Genomic DNA, 19,519 nt, shown 5'->3' on the forward strand with positions numbered 1-19,519 from the left:
AAGTTTTGCACCTTCTCTCGTAGGTAAATCCACATACTGAATCAGAAAATTTTCCTGTACACACTTAACATATTCCTCTCCATCTAAACCATTAACACTATGGCAGTCCCCCAGTCTATTTTTGCAAAGTTAAAATCCCCTACCATTACCACCCTATTATTCTTGCAGATAACTGAGAGCTCCTTACAAATTTGTTTCTCAATTTCCCTCTGACTATTAGGGGGTCTATAATACAATGCCAGTAAGGTATTCATCCCTTTCTTATTTCTCAATTCAACCCAAATAACTTACCTGGATGTATTTCTGGGAGTATCCTCCCTCAGTACAGCTGTTATGCTGTCCCTTTTCAAAAAACGCTTCTCCCCTTATCTTTCTTGCCTCCCTTTCTGTCCTTTCTATAGCATTTGTATCATGGAACATTAAGCTGCCAATCCTGTCCATCCCTAAGCCATGTTTCTGTAATTACTATGATATCCCAGTCCCATGTTCCTAACCATGCCCTGAGTTCATCAGCCTTCCCTGATGGGCCTCTTGCATTGAAGTAAATGCAGTTTAATTTATCAGTCCTACCTTGTTCTCTGCTTTGTCCCTACCAGTCCTGACAGTTTGACTCTTCTTTTATCAACTGTACCAGTCTCAGATTGACCTCTTTCCTCACTATGTCCCTGGGTCCCACCCCCACTTTACTAGTTTAAATCCTCCTGAGCAGCTCTAGCAAATCTCCCTGCTAGTATATTAGTCCTCTTCCAATTCAGGTGCAATCCATCCTTCTTGTACAGGCAATGTTCCAAAAATGTGAATCCTTCTCCCATACACCAGCTCCTCAGCCGTGCATTCATCTGCTCCATTCTCCTATTCCTACCCTCACTAGCTCACACCACCACGAGTAATCTAGATATTACTACTCTCGAGGACCTCCTTTTAAATTTCTGCCTAACTCTCTATATTCTCCCTTCAGAATCTTATCCTTCGGTTCCAATGTATAAAATGACCTACTGCTGGTCCCTCTCCCCATTGAGAACATACTGCACCCTCACTGAGACATCCTTGATCCTGGCACCAGGGAGGCAAACCACCATTCTGATTTTTCGCTGCTGGCCACAGAAACGTCTGTCTGTGCCTCAGACTAGAGAGTCCCGTAACACAATTGAACTCTTGAAACCCGATGCACCCCTCATTGCATTACAGCCAATTTCAATACTAGAAACTTGGCTGTTCATTCCTATGTTCCCCTGTGAATCCATCAACCCGTACATTGTTCAAAACAGCTACTTGTTTGAAATGGGGATAGCCACAGAAGACTCCTACACCACCTGCCTATCTCTCTTACCTTTCCTGGAGTTAACCCATCTGTGTGACTGTATCTGCAACTTTTCTCCCTTCCTATAACTGCCATCCATCACATCCCCTTGCTCTTGTAAATTCATCATTGCCTGTTACAGTGTCTCCAACCATTCCATTCGATCTGATAAGATTTTCAACTTACTAAATGTGTTTTGAGCATTGTAACTGTATCCTTGTCCACTGCTACCTCTGAAAGTTCATCCCACGTGCGAACCACTCTGCAAATGAATTGTCCCTCATGTCTTTTTAAAATCTTTCTCCCCTCGCCTTTAATATAGTCCCTTTAGTCTTGAAATCCCCTAGCAAGCACTTGCTATTCACCTTATTGTCATTGCTCATCTTTTTTTATAAACCTCTTTAAGGTCACCTCTCAACCTCCTACACTCTAGTGAAAAAGGTTGCAACCTATCCAGCCACACCTTATAACTCAAACCCTCCAATCCCAGCAATATCCTGATAAATCTCTTCTGAAGCATTTCCAGCTTAATAATATCCTTCCAGTAGCAGGGAGACCAGAACTGTACACAGTACTCCAGAAGAGGCCTCACCAACATCTTGAATAACCTCAACTCTATGTCCCAACTCGTATACTCAAACTTCTGAGCAATGAAGGCAAGCATGCTGAACGCCTTAACCACCCTATCTATACGTGATACAAACTTCAAAGAATTATGTACCTGAACCCCTAGATCTCTCTTATATAACACTGCTCAAGGCTCCACTTTTAGTTGTATAAGTCTTGTCTTTGTTTGTTTTACCAAAATGCAATACCTCCCATTTGTCCAAATTAAACTCCATTTGCCACTCTTTAACCCATTGATCCAATAGATAACTTTCTTCACTGTCCACTATACTTCCAATGTTGATGACGTCTGCAAACTTATGTTCCATGCTATGTATATTTTCATATAAATCACTTATATAATGACAAAAGCGGACCCAGCACTGATCCCTCTGCAACACTGCTGGTCACAGGTGTCCAGTACGAAAAGCAACCATCCACCATCACTCTCCATCTTGTTGTTAAGCCAATTTTGTATACAATTGACAAGCTCACCCTGAATCCCATGTGATCTAACTTTAACAATTAGTCTACTATATGGAACCTTGTGAAAGGCTTTACTAAAGTCCAAATAAGTAATGTCTACCACTCTGTCCTCATTTATTATTAAATATCTGGTTCCACAGGGAAAGTTGGGCTCTTAATGACAACCTGTGCAGCTTCAGCTTTTTCTGTCCAGAGAATTACTCATATTTTCATCTGCCACAATGTCTTTTGACCAGAAAAAATAATACATTCTTTCCACATATTGGACCTAGACCTTGACGGCAGGGTCGAAGGAATCAAGCTTCCCAAGCAAAGGCATGTAAGAAAATGCTTACTCCAACTCTAAAGATCACTGTTGTGAATGATTTTCTTCAGGATCACAACCTTCTCTTGCTGCCACTAAACTAACTTCACAGAGGCCGCTATCCTGTCATCAGGTCAGCCTTTATTTACACATGAACAATACTTGGCAATGGTATTGCCTCATACAGAATCAGGCACTAGAGTGACCGTGTCCCTGACACTCAACCTTTTTATCAACCAGATTAACAGCCCCACTCAGGGAAGTCATTATACAAGGCCCAGTTGGCTGACCTCGTTACATTCGCTACAGTGTTGTCTTTAAAATTTGCCTTTCAACTCCTCATTATAGACAGTGGGAGACACTGTCCAAGTTAACATACACCTTAAAACAAAAGTTGCACATTAACTTGCGACTGGCCTAGCACAATACTCCCTGATCTGTCAAGTTATAAAGTCTCAACCAGAGTGGATGAGGGGAACCAGTAGATGTGTTGCATTTGGACTTCTAGAAGGCATTCGATAAAGTACTCAAAAAGATAATGTCATAAGATACAAACCTACTGTGTTGGATATAATATATTGGCGTGATAGAGAATTGGCTCACGAGTAAGAAACAGTGGGAATAAGGAGTTCTTTTTCAGGTTTGCGACGTGACCATTGGGTTTCTACAGGGATCAGTGCTGGAATGCAACTGTTTACAATATATATTAATGACTTGGAGGAAGGAAGTGAATGTATTATAGCCAGATTTGCAGACAACAATGAAATAGGTGGAAAGGTAGGTTATAAGGAGTTTACAGAGAAATACTGATGTGCTAAATAAATGGTCAAAAGTTGGTAAATGTAGTACACTGTGGGAAGCTATGAATTGTTCATCCTAGAAAGGAGAACAAAAAGAATGGACTGTTATTTAAATGGAGAGAAACTGCAGAAAGTTGCAATTGAATAGGCCTTGGTGGTACTTGTGTACAAAACAAAAAAGCTAGCACACAGGTAATCACAAAGGTTAATGGAATGTTGAGTCTTATTTCAAGAGTTGGAGTATAAGAGTAGTGGAGTCTTAGTGAAACCAGACAACATCTGGTGTATGCTATGAATTGTTTTGGTCCTCTTATTGAAGGAAAGATTTTGTTTCAATGGAGGCAGTTCAGAGATGGTTCACTAGGATAATCCTTGGTATCGCTTAAATAGTGCTGCTATCACACTATTTTCTTATGACACATAATTGCATGGGAACGGAATTACCATGCTATATCAGAACAGACTGTGGGGAAAGTGCAAGGAAGTGGGTGGCACGGTGGCATAGTGGTTAACACTGCTGTCTCACAGCGCCAGAGACCTGGGTTCAATTCTCGTCTCAGGCGACTGACGTGTGGAGTTTGCACATTCTCCCCGTGTCTATGTGGGTTTCCTCCGGGTGCTCCGGTTTCCTCCCACAGTCCAAAGATGTGCAGGTCAGGTAAATTGGCCGTGCTAAATTGCCCATAGTGTTAGGTAAGGAGTAAATGTAGGGGTATGGGTGGGTTGCGCTTTGGCGGGGCGGTGTGGACCTGTTGGGCTGAAGGGCCTGTTTCCACACTGTAAATAATCTAATCTAATCTAAAGTGTATGTGAGGAATATTAGATCAGCCGTAATCCCAATGAATGATGAAGCAGGCTTGAAGGGCTGAACAACCAACTCTTATTCCTATTTATTATGGTCTTACATACATTTCACAGGATTCTTGGACATTGCAGTCAATCTGGAGTGATGACCAGTTGAATTTTCAGCTTTTCAATGATGCAGGGTACTTACTTGAATTGTTTCTCATGACACGACTTTATAATTCAGCCACTCTCTGTAAAACCAACTGTTAGTAAATCATATGCAAGTGATTTTGGTCTATTTAATTTAAGCATGTGATTTGTCATGGTTGTAGTGATAGCAGCAGCAGTAGTATGGAAAGTGGAATAACGTATTGCACAAAAGTGTATGAGTTTTGACCAGTAGTAGGTGATTGGCCTTTAAAAGTGGCCTTTATATTCAATTTCTTCTTCATGAAACTATTTTTGAAACCGAAAACCGCATGTGAAAATAGCATCAGTTTGAATTTATATAAAACCTTTAGCTCACAAATATATTCTAACTTAACAGTGGTCTTACAAAGTGAGATTTATCGCTACCCTGTAGGGAGATACTAGGTAATATGCTAAGTAGTATGAGACTGGGAGGAGGCAACACCTCAGTGAACTCAGACATAGATGAGTGTGCAGCAAGCCAGCTTTGCTGTGAAGCAGACTGAGCAAGAGAGAAGAAACCTGTTTCTGAAATAATATGAGAGATATGAAGTCAGCATCTTCTCCAACGATGAGAGAGAATGGATCAGCATCTTTGTAAAGAGCAAAATGATCATGTATTAGGAAGACAGTAAAAACAGGCGTTAAAAAAAATTGGCAGAATGAGCCTTGAACTCGTTTCTTTTTATAAGAGCCAAAGTGTGATATCTGGTTCCTGAAATAGGTGGGTAACTGATGGTCTCTTTTCTGCGTCTTTTGATTAGCCAATTATTTTAAATTGGGAGACATTATTACAGCTGAAGATTATTATTAAGACATTTACCTCTGAAATATTTAATATCTAATATTAATAAATAGATTATAGATGGCTGGCAAGCATTGTGTGCAGTTGTGTGTGGGAACTGGTGGATGCTGGTGCAGTCCATGTTGACCACATCTTTAACAAGTGTTGGATGCTTGAGGGATGTTGGTTCAGAGTTGATGAGCTGAAATCTGAGCTATGGACAAGGAACTAGGAGAAGATGTATTTGGGCACTGTTTCAGGAGGCTATCAAACCCCTGAAATTAGTTACGTCAGTTTTCATCAGTAGTTAGGGGCGGAATAATGTGACTCTGAAGCAGTAGTGGGGATCCAGAATTTAGCATTGGAGGAGACTGAACTAGTACCCTTATCCTAAAGGTACAATACTCTTGCTTCTGGTAAAGATGAGGGCACTAACCACAGGGAAGAGACTGAAATAACCACAAAACTGTGGTCTAGAGTGCCATTCAAAGTCAGGTGAGGAAAGAGAAATGTAGTAAAAAGAGGTTGCATAGTTTGGCGAATAAATACTGTTAGTTGCAGCAGAGACAGTTCTGAAGATGATGTTGCCGATCTGGTGCCAACGTTTAGGATTATCCTTCTGCGCTTGTGAGGAATTTGGAGTGGGAAGTGAAGTACCCAGTTGTGATGGTCCACATCTGTACTAACGATGAAAGTAAGTGTAGGAAAGAGATTCTGCTTTGGGATTGTGAACAGCTTAGTGCTAAATATAGAAAGCAGAACCACAAAAGTAATAATTTCAGGATTGCTTCCTGGGCCATACAAGAATTGGTTCAGATTAATAAAATTAGGGGTAAGTATATGGGAGAAAAGGTTTCAGACTCATCAGTCACTGGCACTAGTATTAGGAAAAGGGAGAGCTGTCCAATAAGCATGAGCTTTATTTGGACTGTGCTGGGACCAGAGTCCTGGCAAAGATTGTAGATATGGCTTTAAGCAAATTGGTGATGGGGATGTTAATTGATTTGGTTGAACGTAAGGATTGAAATTCAATTTAAAACAAAATTAAAGTGGAAGTGCAGAGACAAAAGATAGTGAAGAGACAAATGATAATCAAAGTGAAATGGGAAAAGGCAAGGAATGAAGGCAGATGAGTGCAGCAGAAATTAGAACCATGTAACAATGGTAAAAAGTCAAAGCTTAAGCCTCTTTTTCTGAATGCTCTCAGTATTTGTAACAAGATATCTAGGTTGATAGCACAAATAGAAATAAATGAATATGACTTGATTGCTATTAAAGAGATGCAGTTAGGTATAGTGAAGGCAATGACCTTGTAGTATTATTGCTAGCCTATTAATCCAGACACTCAGCTTATGTTCTGGAAATGTGATGGCAGATGGTGGAATTTTAAATAATTTTTTTTTAAAATCTGGAATTAAGAATCTATTGATGACCATGAAACCATTGTCAATTGTCAGAAAAACCCATCTGGCTCACTACCATCCTTCAGGGAAGGAAAGCCGTCAACCTCCTCTGATCTGGCTGAGATGTGACTCCAGACCCACCTCAATGTGGATGACCCTCAGCTGCCCTCTGAAATGGCCTAGCAAGCCACTCGGTTGTTTCAGTTGCTGAAAAGTTTCAATGAAGGAATGAAACTAGACAGAACACACAGCGTTGACATAGCCACCAGAAAGGACAACAGCAGACACAACCCTGTCAACCCTGCAAAGTCCTCCTTGGGGGTTAGTGCCAAAATTGGGAGAGCGGTCTCAGAGTAGTCAAAGAACAGCCTGACAGTCATACTCATGGAATCATCCCTTACAGAAAATGTCCCAGACACCACCATTGAAATCCCTGGATATGTCTTTCCCACCAGCAAGACAGATCCAGCAGTGGTGGTGGCACAGTGGTATACAGTTGGGAGTGGGTTGCTTGTGGGTCCTCAAAATTGACTCCAGACCCCATGAAGTTTCATGACTTCTGTTAAACATTGACAAGAAAACCTGTTAATTGCCACGTACTGTCCTCCCTTGGCTGATAAATCAGTACTGCTCCATGTTGAACAACATTTAGAGAAAGCAGTCAGAGTGGCAAGGGTTCAAAATATGCTCTGGGTAGAGGATTTTCAAGACCAGCAGCACTACTGATTGAGTTGGCTGGGTCCTAAAGAACATAGCTGCCAGACTGGATCTGCCGAAGTTGGTGAGGGATCTGACGAGGGAAAAACATATTTAGCCTCATCCTTACCAATCTGCTGGGTGCAGATGCATCTGTCCATGATAGTATTTAAGAGTGGTCAAGTCACAGGACAAAGTTAAAAATTGCACAACATCAGTTATAGTTTAACAGGTTTAATTGGAAGCACACTAGCTTTCGGAGCGACGCTCCTTCATCAGGTGATCAGGCATCACCTGATGAAGGAGCGTCACTCCGAAAGCGAGTGTGCTTCCAATTAAACCTGTTGGACTATAACCTGTGATTTTTAACTTTGTACACCCCAGTCCAACACCGGCATTTCCAAATCAAGTCACAGGACAGTCCTTGTGGACATGAAAGTTCTGCCTTCACATTAAGAATATTTTCCATTGTGTTATGTGGCATTATCACTTGTGCTAAATTTGACAAACTTCAGAAAAAGATACTGAAGATTGTGGACCATTAATAGTAGCAGTATTGTACACCAATACAATCTGCAACCTCATAGCCCCGCATATCCCCTACTTAACCATACCATCAAACCAACGAATCAATCCTGGTTCAATGGAGATCACGGGAGCCATGCCCAGAGCAGCACCAGGCATACGTAAAAACTAGGCTTCAACCTGGTGAAACTACCAAAACAGGATTACCTGTGTGCCAAACAACATGAGCAGCAAGTGATAGAGGAAACTAAGTGATCCCACAACTAAAAGATCAGATCTAGGCTCTACTGTCATGCCACCTCCACTCATGAATGGTGGTGGACCGTTAACCAACATACTGGAGGAGACGGCTCCACAAATATCCCCATTCTCTATGATAGAAAAACTCAACGTATCAATGTAAAAGAGAAAGCTGAAGCATTCACAATGATCTTCAGCCAGAATTGCTAACTGGATGATTTATCTCAGCCTCTTCCAGTAGTCCCTCACAAATACAGATACCAGTCTTCAGCCAAATGGATGAAACACTTTGCCTTTACTGGATCCAGTGCCTCCATGGGACCTTCTGGCATTAGTATTGAACACTTGTGTTCCATAATTTGATGCCCCCCTAGTCCGGCTCTTCCAGACTAATTACAACACTGGCATATAGCTGACAACTTGTAAAGTTGCCCAGGTATATCCTATACACAAAAAGTGGAACAAATCCAACCCAACCAATTACCGCCCTGTCGGTCTAGAATACCTACAGTGTGGAAGCAGGCCATTCGGCCCATCAACTCCACACTGACCGTCTGAAGAGCATCCCACCCGACCCCTGTAACCCCGTATTCCCCATGGCTAACCCACCTAGCCTGTACATCCCTGGACAAAGTGGGCAATTTAGCATGGGCAATCCACTTAACCTGCACATCTTTGGACCGTGGGAAGAAACTGGAGCACCTGGAGGAAACCCACGTAAACACAGGGAGAGCGTGCAAACCTCACACAGACAGTTGCCCGAGGCTGGAATCAAACATGGCTCCTTGAAGCTTTCTGGCAGCACTGCTAACCACTGGTCCACTGTGCCACACCAGTGATGAAAGATGTCATCAACAGTGTTATCAGGCAACACCTGCTTAGAATTGTGATGCTTAGTTTGGGTTCTGTCAGGGCCACTCTGTTCCTGACCTCATTACAGTTTTGGTTTGAAGATGCACAAAAGAGCTGAATTCTAGAGGTGAGATGAGACTGACATCCCTTGACATCAAGGGTACATTCAACCAAGTTTGATTAAGGGGGGCTAGTGAAACTGGAATCAATTCATATTGGGGCAAATCATGTTGAATTCATACCTGACAAACAAATGGCTGTGGTTGTTGGAGGTCAGTCATCTCAATTCCAGGACATCTCTGGAGAGTAGTGTCCTTGGCACAATCGTCTTCAGCTGCTTCAAAGATTTCCCTCCGTCATAAGGTTAGAAGTGGGGATGTTCACTGATGCTTAATATTTGTGACTCTTCAGATACTGAAGCAGTCCATGTTCAAATGCAACAAGATCTGGACAATATCCAGGCATGGGCTGACAAGTGGCAAGTTACATTCATGCCAAAGAAATACCAGGCAATGACTGTCTCCAATAAGATGGAATCTAGTCACTGACCCTTAATGTTCAGTGGTGTTACAGTTACTGAATCACCCACTATGTAACATCCATCCTTTACCATTTACCAGAAACTCATTTGGAGTCAGCAAAAATACAGTGACTACGGGAGCACGTCAGAGGCTAGGAATATTGTACTGGGTAACCTCTTCTCTTGATTCACCATATCCTGTCCATCATCAACAAGGCATAATTCAGGGGTGTGATGGAATACTCCCCTCTTGCCTGGATGAGTATAGCTCCAACAATTCTCAAGAAGTTTGACACCATCCAAGACAAAACAGCCTGATGATTGGCAACACACCCACAAGCATCCATTCCGTCCACCACCCATGCTCGAGCAACTGTGTGTACTATCTACAACATGCACTGTAAAACTTTCCCAAAAATTCCTAGACAGCATCTTCTAAACCTATGACAACATCCTTCTAGAAGGGCAAGGTTTGTAGATGCTTGGGAATATCACCACTTGCAAGTTCATCACACTCACCTAAAAAGTAATCATCTCAAAAAAAAAGGCTTTGATGCGAAGGAATAACAACCCTTTGTTAACAAAGATCATCAAGAAGAGTATTCAATCAAAACCGTAGGTATACAAAGCTCATGTTCGGCTAGAGAATTGGAAATTTCTTTTCAGTGCCAGTAGTGGATGACTAACAAGCTATATATAAGCATTAAGAGCCTCTACTGACTGACTTCAACCCTTTATTTCCTTTTTTTCAGCCAACATCTAATCCATGCTGTCAAGGATTCATCAATCCAAATATATCTAATTTGCTAACCAACTTGCCACATGGCACCATATCAAATTCTTTCTGGAAGTCCAAATATACAATATCCACAGTACAACCCTCATCTACAGCCTGTCACCTTGTGAAAGAACTTAATTAGATTTGTCACATATGGCCTATTCTTGACAAAGCTATTTTGACTGTCTAGTGTGAACTTATTTTTCTGTATGTGCATTTATCTTACTCTGGATTATTGATTTTCAAGCTGACAGGTCTGTAGTTTCCTGTGTTATCCTTTGCACCTTTTTTAAACAATGGGGGAATGTCACATTTACAAGCCTGTAGGATTCGCCGCAGGGAACTATGTTCAGAGAGGCCTAGAAAATTTCTGTCAATGGCAAAATGTCTGTCAACCGCTATTTGCTCCTTTAACACTCAGCAATCTAGGATACATCCTCTCTGGGCCTGGTGACTTTTCTGCTTGGAGTACTGCCAGTCTTTTTAGCACCTCATCTTTATCTGTCACTATATTGTTCAGTTCCACATTTTCAATGCGGTCATTGTCACCATCTTCTAATTTGGTAAAGATAGAAGCAAAGTACTCATTTTTTACCTCTGCCATATCCTTTGCTTCAGTCAGCTTATCTCCTTTTCCAAGGTAAAAACAATGACTGCAGATGCTGCAAACCAAATACTGGATTAGTGGTGCTGGAAGAGCACAGCAGTCAGGCAGCATCCAACGAGCAGCGAAATCGACGTTTCAGGCAAAAACAGACGCCTGGAGGAAGAACGCCTCATCTTCCGCCTCGGAACACTTCAACCCCAGGGCATCAATGTGGACTTCAACAGCTTCCTCATTTCCCCTTCCCCCACCTCATCCTAGTTTCAAACTTCCAGCTCAGTAACTGTCTCCTTGACTTGTCCGGACTTGTCCGACCTGCCTATCTTCTTTTCCACCTATCCACTCCACCCTCTTCTCCTTGACCTATCACCTTCATCTCCTCCCCCACTCACCCATTGTACTCTATGCTACTCTCTCCCCACCCCCACCCTCCTCTAGCATATCTCTCCACGCTTCAGGCTCACTGCCTTTATTCCTGATGAAGGGCTTTTGCCCGAAACGTCGATTTCACTGCTCGTTGGATGCTGCCTGAACTGCTGTGCTCTTCCAGCACCACTAATCCACTATCTCCTTTTCCACCTATCCACTCCACCTTCTCCTCCCTGACCTATCACCTTCATCCCCTCCCCCACTCACCCATTGTACTCTATGCTACTTTCTCCCCACCCCCACCCTCCTCTAGCTTATCTCTCCATGCTTCAGGCTCACTGCCTTTATTCCTGATGAAGGGCTTTTGCCTGTAACGTCGATTTCGAAGCTACTTGGATGCTGCCTGAACTGCTGTGCTCTTCCAGCACCACTAATCCAGCAGCTTAACCTGCTTGTTCTTTATGGGCCCACCCAATCCTTCACTAATCTTTTACTATGAATATGTTTGAACATTTTACTCCTTGTTTTAGTGCAGCCTACCACCCTTTCCTCCTGCTTCCTCCTGGCCTTCCTTATTCCAGCCTTAGCCTCTCTCTTGTATTTGAGATACTCCTCCTGATTTCTATTTCTATTATTCTAGTATGCATCATATGACTCCTTTTTTGTTCTTTATTTTCTTATCTGTATCTTTAGTTATCCAGGGTAATTTAGCTTGGATATCCCATATTTATTTTTCATGGGTTTATACTGAATTTGTACCCTTTTAATCCCCAATTTAAAATTCTCCCATTTTTCATCTAGTATTTTATCCAGCAAAAAGTGTTTCCCATCCACGTGCTCCAGTTTAATTTTTAGATTCCTAAAATTTGCCCTTTCCTAGTCTGGGATCTTAATCATTGGTTGCTTTTATTTTTTCCAACTTTATATTGAACCTTATTATGTTAAGTTCGCTATTTTCCAAATGCTCCCCCATTCTGACTGTTTCCACTTGACCTGCCTCATTTCCTAGGACGAGATCCAACACAGCCCCCGTCTGGTAGAACTTTAGTGGAAACAGGATTTGTTGGAAAAACTCAGCAGGTCTGGCAGCATATGAAGAGAAATCAGAATTAATATTTTGGGTCCGGTGAACTGAGGAAGGGTCACTGCACCTGAAATGTTAATTCTGATTTCTCTTCACTGATGCTGCTAGACTTGCTGAGCTTTTCCAGCAACTTCTGTTTTTGTTTCTGATTTAGAGCATCTGCAGTTCATTTAGGACTTTAAGTGTACTCTTCCAGAAACTTTTCCTGCACACATTGCAGGACTCTCTCCCCTTCTGTGTTCCACATGCTGGCTTTTTTCTAGTCTACCCTAGGGTAATTGATATCACCAAGTATCGCAACCCTACTTGTCCTGCAGATTTTCATAACCTGCCTACAAATGTTCTCTTTTACCATCTCCCCACTATTTGGAAGTTTGTAGTAAACATCCAACAGTGTCACTGCTCCTTTCCTGTTTCTTACCTCCAACCATATAGATTCTAATTCAGGAACTGTATCTCACTAAAGGGCAATGATTCTATCTATGACCAAGACTGCTACATCTCTTCCCCTTTCACTGACCCTGTTTCTGCTAAAAGCCATATGACCTGGGATATTAAGTATCCAGTCTTGTTTTGGCTTGAGCCATGTTTCTGGCAGTGTTGCTCTTTCATGTCCTTTGGACCAATTTCTGCTTCCAGTACCCCCAATTTTGTTGACTATGCTCTGTGCATTGATATGCATACAATTTAACTTGCCCTTATCTCTTTCCTGTCCATTGGATGGCAATCATTTCTTTGTTCACTGTCAACACTAAAGCTTTGTCTCATTTCCTTTGGGGAGACAAGCATTTGGAAAGGTGTAATTAGCAAGATAAGCATACAAAGGCAAACAACAACAGAATCCTTTTGAAATGTCTAAATATTAAACTTAGTCAGAAAAACAAACCCTATTCGAGAAATAAATACAAACCTCATTGCAACAATTTCTTTCTGGACATTAGCACTTGCTTGTTTACAACATTTTTTAAAATTTCAAAATATACTTTATTCATGTAAATAAATCTCTGGTACTTGTACAATTTTCCATGTTGTTCATAGTTATATACATTGCATGTCTTAACATTACAAAGAACAAATTGAATTAATCAAATTCACAGTTATCCTATTAACAGTTACCTTTATTAACTATCCAGTCTCTTGGTATTTGGCTGTGGCTTCAGCGGAACCCACCTAAAGAGTGGGTCCCCTGTTATATGAAAGCAAATGAAACTTCTTTAACCCCCAGTTTATGGAGTTACCATTGTCCATTTGACTGTCCTGTCTCTGGGGTGGCTGTCTACATCCCCAAGGTAAGCACGAACTGCTGGACCTTCGCTACAACATTGTCCAAACGAGGGATTGTGGAATTTTGCATCACTCTTTCCGTGACTGGCTGACGACTACTGGATGAATCATTGATTACCCTACTATCTCCATCAGCCTGATTTAAAAGCAACAATGTCAGATGAAGTGCTGCCACAAGAATTTCCTCTTCTTGGATTGGAGGACTGTAAAGAAATTCCTACTCAGTTAGTGCCAGGCTCAACAAACAGGAACTATGATTTAATCCACTGCACTCAGTCTGCTCTCAAACCCATCATAATTGGCTCTTGCAAGGATAGTACAGGTTCATCTACCAGGAAACATCAAGACTGATTTGATGAGAATGACTGACTAAGAGATCCAGAAGCTACTACATTGTAAGTGCAAGGATATTCTTGAAGTGAAGCATATAAAATTTTTGGGTTCCCCTAAAAATATAATTGAAAGAATTTCATCACTTGTAGTTATAAATGTTTTAAATCAATTTGTTCAGACAGATCTCTAGAGCATATGTGCATTGAACATTGGACACTACCACTTCACCAAAAGCAACCTTTAATTACAATTATATACTGAGTTTGAGAGATCCAATCTAAAGTTTACTAGACCTGATTAGTTTTCAAGTACAAATTGTTTTCATAAGTTTCACAGAATTAATAGAGTTTATCATGACAAATATAAAATAAACAATACTTAATAAAAGGTGTGGCTTTGCAGTCCATCCAATTGGAGATACTGGTTTGTGGCTCTGGTTGACTGGGCACAGTTCTCACATGCAGTTTTGTTGATGGAAGTTCTCTTTTGTCTTTAGTCTACCTTCCTAGGCATCAAATTGCTAAAACCTAAGCCTTATTTGCACTAACTAGCCACTACTTCCTATGCCGGATTCAGGTCATGCTAATTGACTCATTAATGCTTGAACAGTTCATCAGTAATCTTGGGTTGGCTAGACAAAATATGCCCAATTCCTAATTGGTTTCTTTAAAAGTAATGGTCATCTTAGCAATATTACTGTCTCTTGATTCATTCTTTAACACGTCAATCATTTTTACAATCCTCCCTTTGTAAAATAGCTTTTTTCTGTTCGATTATTAGAACATAGAACATAGAACAATACAGCACAGAACAGGCCCTTCGGCCCACGATGTTGTGCCGAACTTCTATCCTAGATTAAGCACCCATCCATGTACCTATCCAAATGCCGCTTAAAGGTCGCCAATGAATCTGACTCTACCACTCCCTCGGGCAGCGCATTCCATGCCCCCACCACTCTCTGGGTAAAGAACCCACCCCTGACATCTCCCCTATACCTTCCACCCTTCACCTTAAATTTATGTCCCCTTGTAACACTCTGTTGTACCCGGGGAAAAAGTTTCTGACTGTCTACTCTATCTATTCCGCTGATCATCTTATAAACCTCTATCAAGTCACCCCTCATCCTTCGCCGTTCCAACGAGAAAAGGCCGAGAACTCTCAACCTATCCTCGTACGACCTACTCTCCATTCCAGGCAACATCCTGGTAAATCTTCTCTGCACCCTCTCCAAAGCTTCCACATCTTTCCTAAAGTGAGGCGACCAGAACTGCACACAGTACTCCAAATGTGGCCTAACCAAAGTCCTGTACAGCTGCAACATCACCTCACGACTCTTGAATTCAATCCCTCTGCTAATGAACGATAATACTCCATAGGCCTTCTTACAAACTCTATCCACCTGAGTGGCAACCTTCAAAGATCTATGTACATAGACCCCAAGATCCCTCTGTTCCTCCACCTGACCAAGAACCCTACCATTAACCCTGTATTCCGCATTCTTATTTGTTCTTCCAAAATGGACAACCTCACACTTGGCAGGGTTGAACTCCATCTGCCACTCCTCAGCCCAGCTCTGCATCCTATCTAAGTCCCTCTGCAGCCGACAACAGCCCTCCTCACTGTCCACAACTCCACCTATCTTTGTATCATCTGCAAATTTACTGACCCACCCTTCGACTCCCTCCTCTAAGTCATTAATAAAAATTACAAACAGCAGAGGACCCAGAACTGATCCCTGCGGAACTCCACTTGTAACTGGACTCCATGCTGAATATTTACCATCTACCACCACTCTCTGACTTCTACCGGTTAGCCAGTTTTCTATCCAATTGGCCAAATTTCCCTCTATCCCATGCCTCCTGACTTTCCGCATAAGCCTACCATGGGGAACCTTACCAAATGCCTTACTAAAACCCATGTACACTACATCCACTGCTCTACCCTCATCCACATGCTTGGTCACCTCCTCGAAGAATTCAATAAGACTTGTAAGGCAAGACCTACCCTTCACAAATCCGTGCTGGCTGTCCCTAATCAAGCAGTGTCTTTCCAGATACTCGTAAATCCTATCCCTCAGTACCCTTTCCATTACTTTGCCTGCCACAGAAGTAAGACTAACTGGCCTGTAATTCCCGGGGTTATCCCTATTCCCTTTTTTGAACAGGGGCACAACATTCGCTACTCTCCAGTCCCCTGGTACCACCCCAGTTGCCAGTGAAGACGAGAAGATCATTGCCAACGGTACTGCAATTTCCTCTCTTGCTTCCCACATAATCCTAGGATATATCCCGTCAGGCCCGGGGGACTTGTCTATCCTCAAGTTGTTCAAAATGTCCAACACATCTTCCTTCCTAACAGGTATCTCTTCTAGTTTATCAGTCCGTTTCACACTCTCCTCTTCAACAATACGGTCCCTCTCGTTCGTAAATACTGAAGAGAAGTACTTGTTCAAGACCTCTCCTATCTCTTCCGACTCAATACACAGTCTCCCACCACTGTCCTTGATCGGACCTACCCTCGTTCTCGTCATTCTCAGGTTTCTCACATATGCATAGAATGCCTTGGGGTTATCCTTGATCCTATCCGCCAGGGATTTTTCATGCCCTCTCTTAGCTCTCCTAATCCCTTTCTTCAGGTCCCTTCTGGCTATCCTGTATCCCTCCACTGCTCTGTCTGAACCTTGTTTCCTCAACCTTATGTAAGCCTCCTTCTTCCTCTTTACTAGACATTCAACCTCCCTCGTCAACCAAGGCTCCCTCACACGACCATTTCTTTCCTGCCTGATCGGTACATACATATCAAGGACACGTCGTATCTGCTCCTTGAAAAAGTCCCACATTTCCACCACATCCTTCCCTAACAGCCTATGCTCCCAACGTATGCTCCTCAAATCCTGTCTTACAGCATCGTAATTTCCCTTCCCCCAATTGTAAAATCTACCTTCCCCCAATTGTAAAATCTACCTTGTTGTGCGCACCTATCTCTCTCCATAACCAAGGTGAAAGTCACAGAATTGTGGTCGCCATCACCAAAATGTTCACCCACCAACAAGCCCACCACTTGTCCCGGTTCGTTACCGAGTACCAAATCCAATATGGCCTCCCCTCTGGTTGGACAATCTACATACTGCGTTAGAAAAGCTTCCTGGACACACTGCACAAACACCGCCCCATCCAATCTACTTGATCGAAAGAGCTTCCAATCAATATTTGGGAAGTTGAAGTCGCCCATGACTACAACCCTGTGGCTTCTGCACCTTTCCAAAATCTGTTTCCCAATCTGTTTCTCCACATCTCTGCTGCTATTGGGGGGCCTATAATAAACACCCAACAAGGTGACTGCACCTTTCCTATTTCTGACTTCAGCCCATACTACCTCCAGAGGCGGATCCCCCTCAAACTTCCTTTCTGCAGCCGTTATACCATTTCTAATTAGCAATGCCACCCCCCCTCCTTTTTTACCACCCTCCCTAATCTTACTGAAACATCTGTAACCAGGAACCTCCAACAGCCATTCCTGTCCCTCATCTATCCATGTTTCCGTGATGGCCACAACATCGTAGTCCCAGGTACCGATCCACACCTTAAGTTCACCCACCTTATTTCTGATACTCCTTGCATTGAAGTATACGCACTTGAGCCCATCTCTGTGTCCGCAAGTAGTCCCTGTCAGTGCTACCTTCTCCACAGCCTCCCTACAGTCTTGGACATCCTGACACACAGCTAGCTTACTTGCTGGACTACAAGTCCGGATCCCATCCCCCTGCCAAATTAGTTTAAACCCCCCCGAAGAGTGCTAGCAAACCTACCCCCCAGGATATTGGTGCCCTTCTGGTTCAGGTGCAACCCGTCCTGTTTATACAGGTCCCACCTTCCCCAGAATGCAGTCCAATTGTCCAAATATCTGAAGCCCTCCCTCCTACACCATCCTTGCAGCCACGTGTTCAACTGCACTCTCTCCCTATTCTTTGCACCGGCAACAACCCAGAGATGACGACTCTGTCTGTCCTAGCTTTTAGCTTCCAGCCTAACTCCTTGAGCTCTTGAATGACCTCCCCACCCCTCTTCCTACCTATGTCGTTGGTGCCAATGTGTACCACGACTTCTGGCTGCACACCCTCCCCCTTAAGGATTCTGAAGACACGGTCCGAGACGTCTCGGACCCTAGCACCCGGGAGGCAACAAACCAGCCGAGAGTCTCGCTCATGTCCACAGAACCGCCTGTCCGTCCCTCTAACTAGAGAGTCCCCTATAACTAGCGCTCTCCTCTTCTCCCCCTTTCCCTTCTGAATCTCAGAGCCACAGACCCCTTCACTGCAGCTTACACCTGCAAGGCTGTCCCCCCCAACAGTTTCCAAAGCTGCATACTTATTTTTTAGGGGAACGACCACAGGGGAACCTGTGGTCCATAGATAACTCCATAGATGTCTACCAATTGACATTGATGAGTAATCTGTGTCTGTTTAGAGTTTAGGTGGTCGCCAATTTACAAGTGTCCGATTTACAAATGTGATCCCATACAGGGACGTATTAACTTTAATTTTCAAGATCAGTTATCGGTTAAGTTTCCTCATATTCATAAATTGTTGTTTTACATGGTATAACTAGAACCCCACACATTCCAAATGATACATTTAAGAATGTTAAAACAATTACAAGGCTACAGAACCTAATTCCAAAGTAATTATGTATATGCACACAAATGCATTCACACTCATAGGCTTGTTACATATTTTGAATTATGCAACGAATCCATTTTATAATGGCTATGTCTCAAAGCATTCTTGTGTTAGCTTGAGTTTACATTAACCTGGTGCACAAAATAAAAAAGTCTCAGAGACCAATAAGCTTTTTTTTTGATTTAGGACATACAGCTTCATCCCTCAGAGACAGTTTAATTGCTAATCATTATTTAGGAAGATATATTCTAATCCATCACTTGTTTAATCAAGTCAAAATAATTAATTATAGAAAAAATAACAATTTACAATCAGCAAATCAAAATCCAAAATAAAGATAGCAGGTTTCCAGACAAATGAAGGCTGAGCTTTAACAAACATGTGACCTAAAGAATAGGAGGAGCGCAGGATATCCAGCAACACACCACTAGACATGATATGCATGGATTCTTCTGCACAGTCAAGAACATCTGTGGTCCAAACATTGAATACTTTACCTCGCTGCGGACTAAGAATCGAGTGGTGCTGATCAAGCAGATTGAGATAGTGAGTATTATTTGAAGAAGCACTTTGAAAGTTTCCTCACTTGAGACTTAGGCATTGATGTAGGTGTCCTTGAGCACATCCCACATCATGCTATAACTTTAGCTTTCAATAAGCTTGAAAAGGCCATTCAACAACTGAGAAGCAACTAGGCCATTAGCACAGATGGAATACTGGCCAAGATACTGAAATATGGCAGAGAAGCATATTATTATGTGACTTTAGTTGCCTCATCTGAAAGAAGTTGTGCAACAAAGCAGATCTCTGAAATGTCATGTCATAATAGTGACCATCTTCAAGAATAGAGATAAGTTGATTGCATTTTGTTTGCGACTGCAAAGATCATTACAAAGAT

Source organism: Chiloscyllium punctatum, chromosome 45, assembly GCF_047496795.1.
Source record: "Chiloscyllium punctatum isolate Juve2018m chromosome 45, sChiPun1.3, whole genome shotgun sequence".
NCBI lineage: Eukaryota > Metazoa > Chordata > Chondrichthyes > Orectolobiformes > Hemiscylliidae > Chiloscyllium > Chiloscyllium punctatum.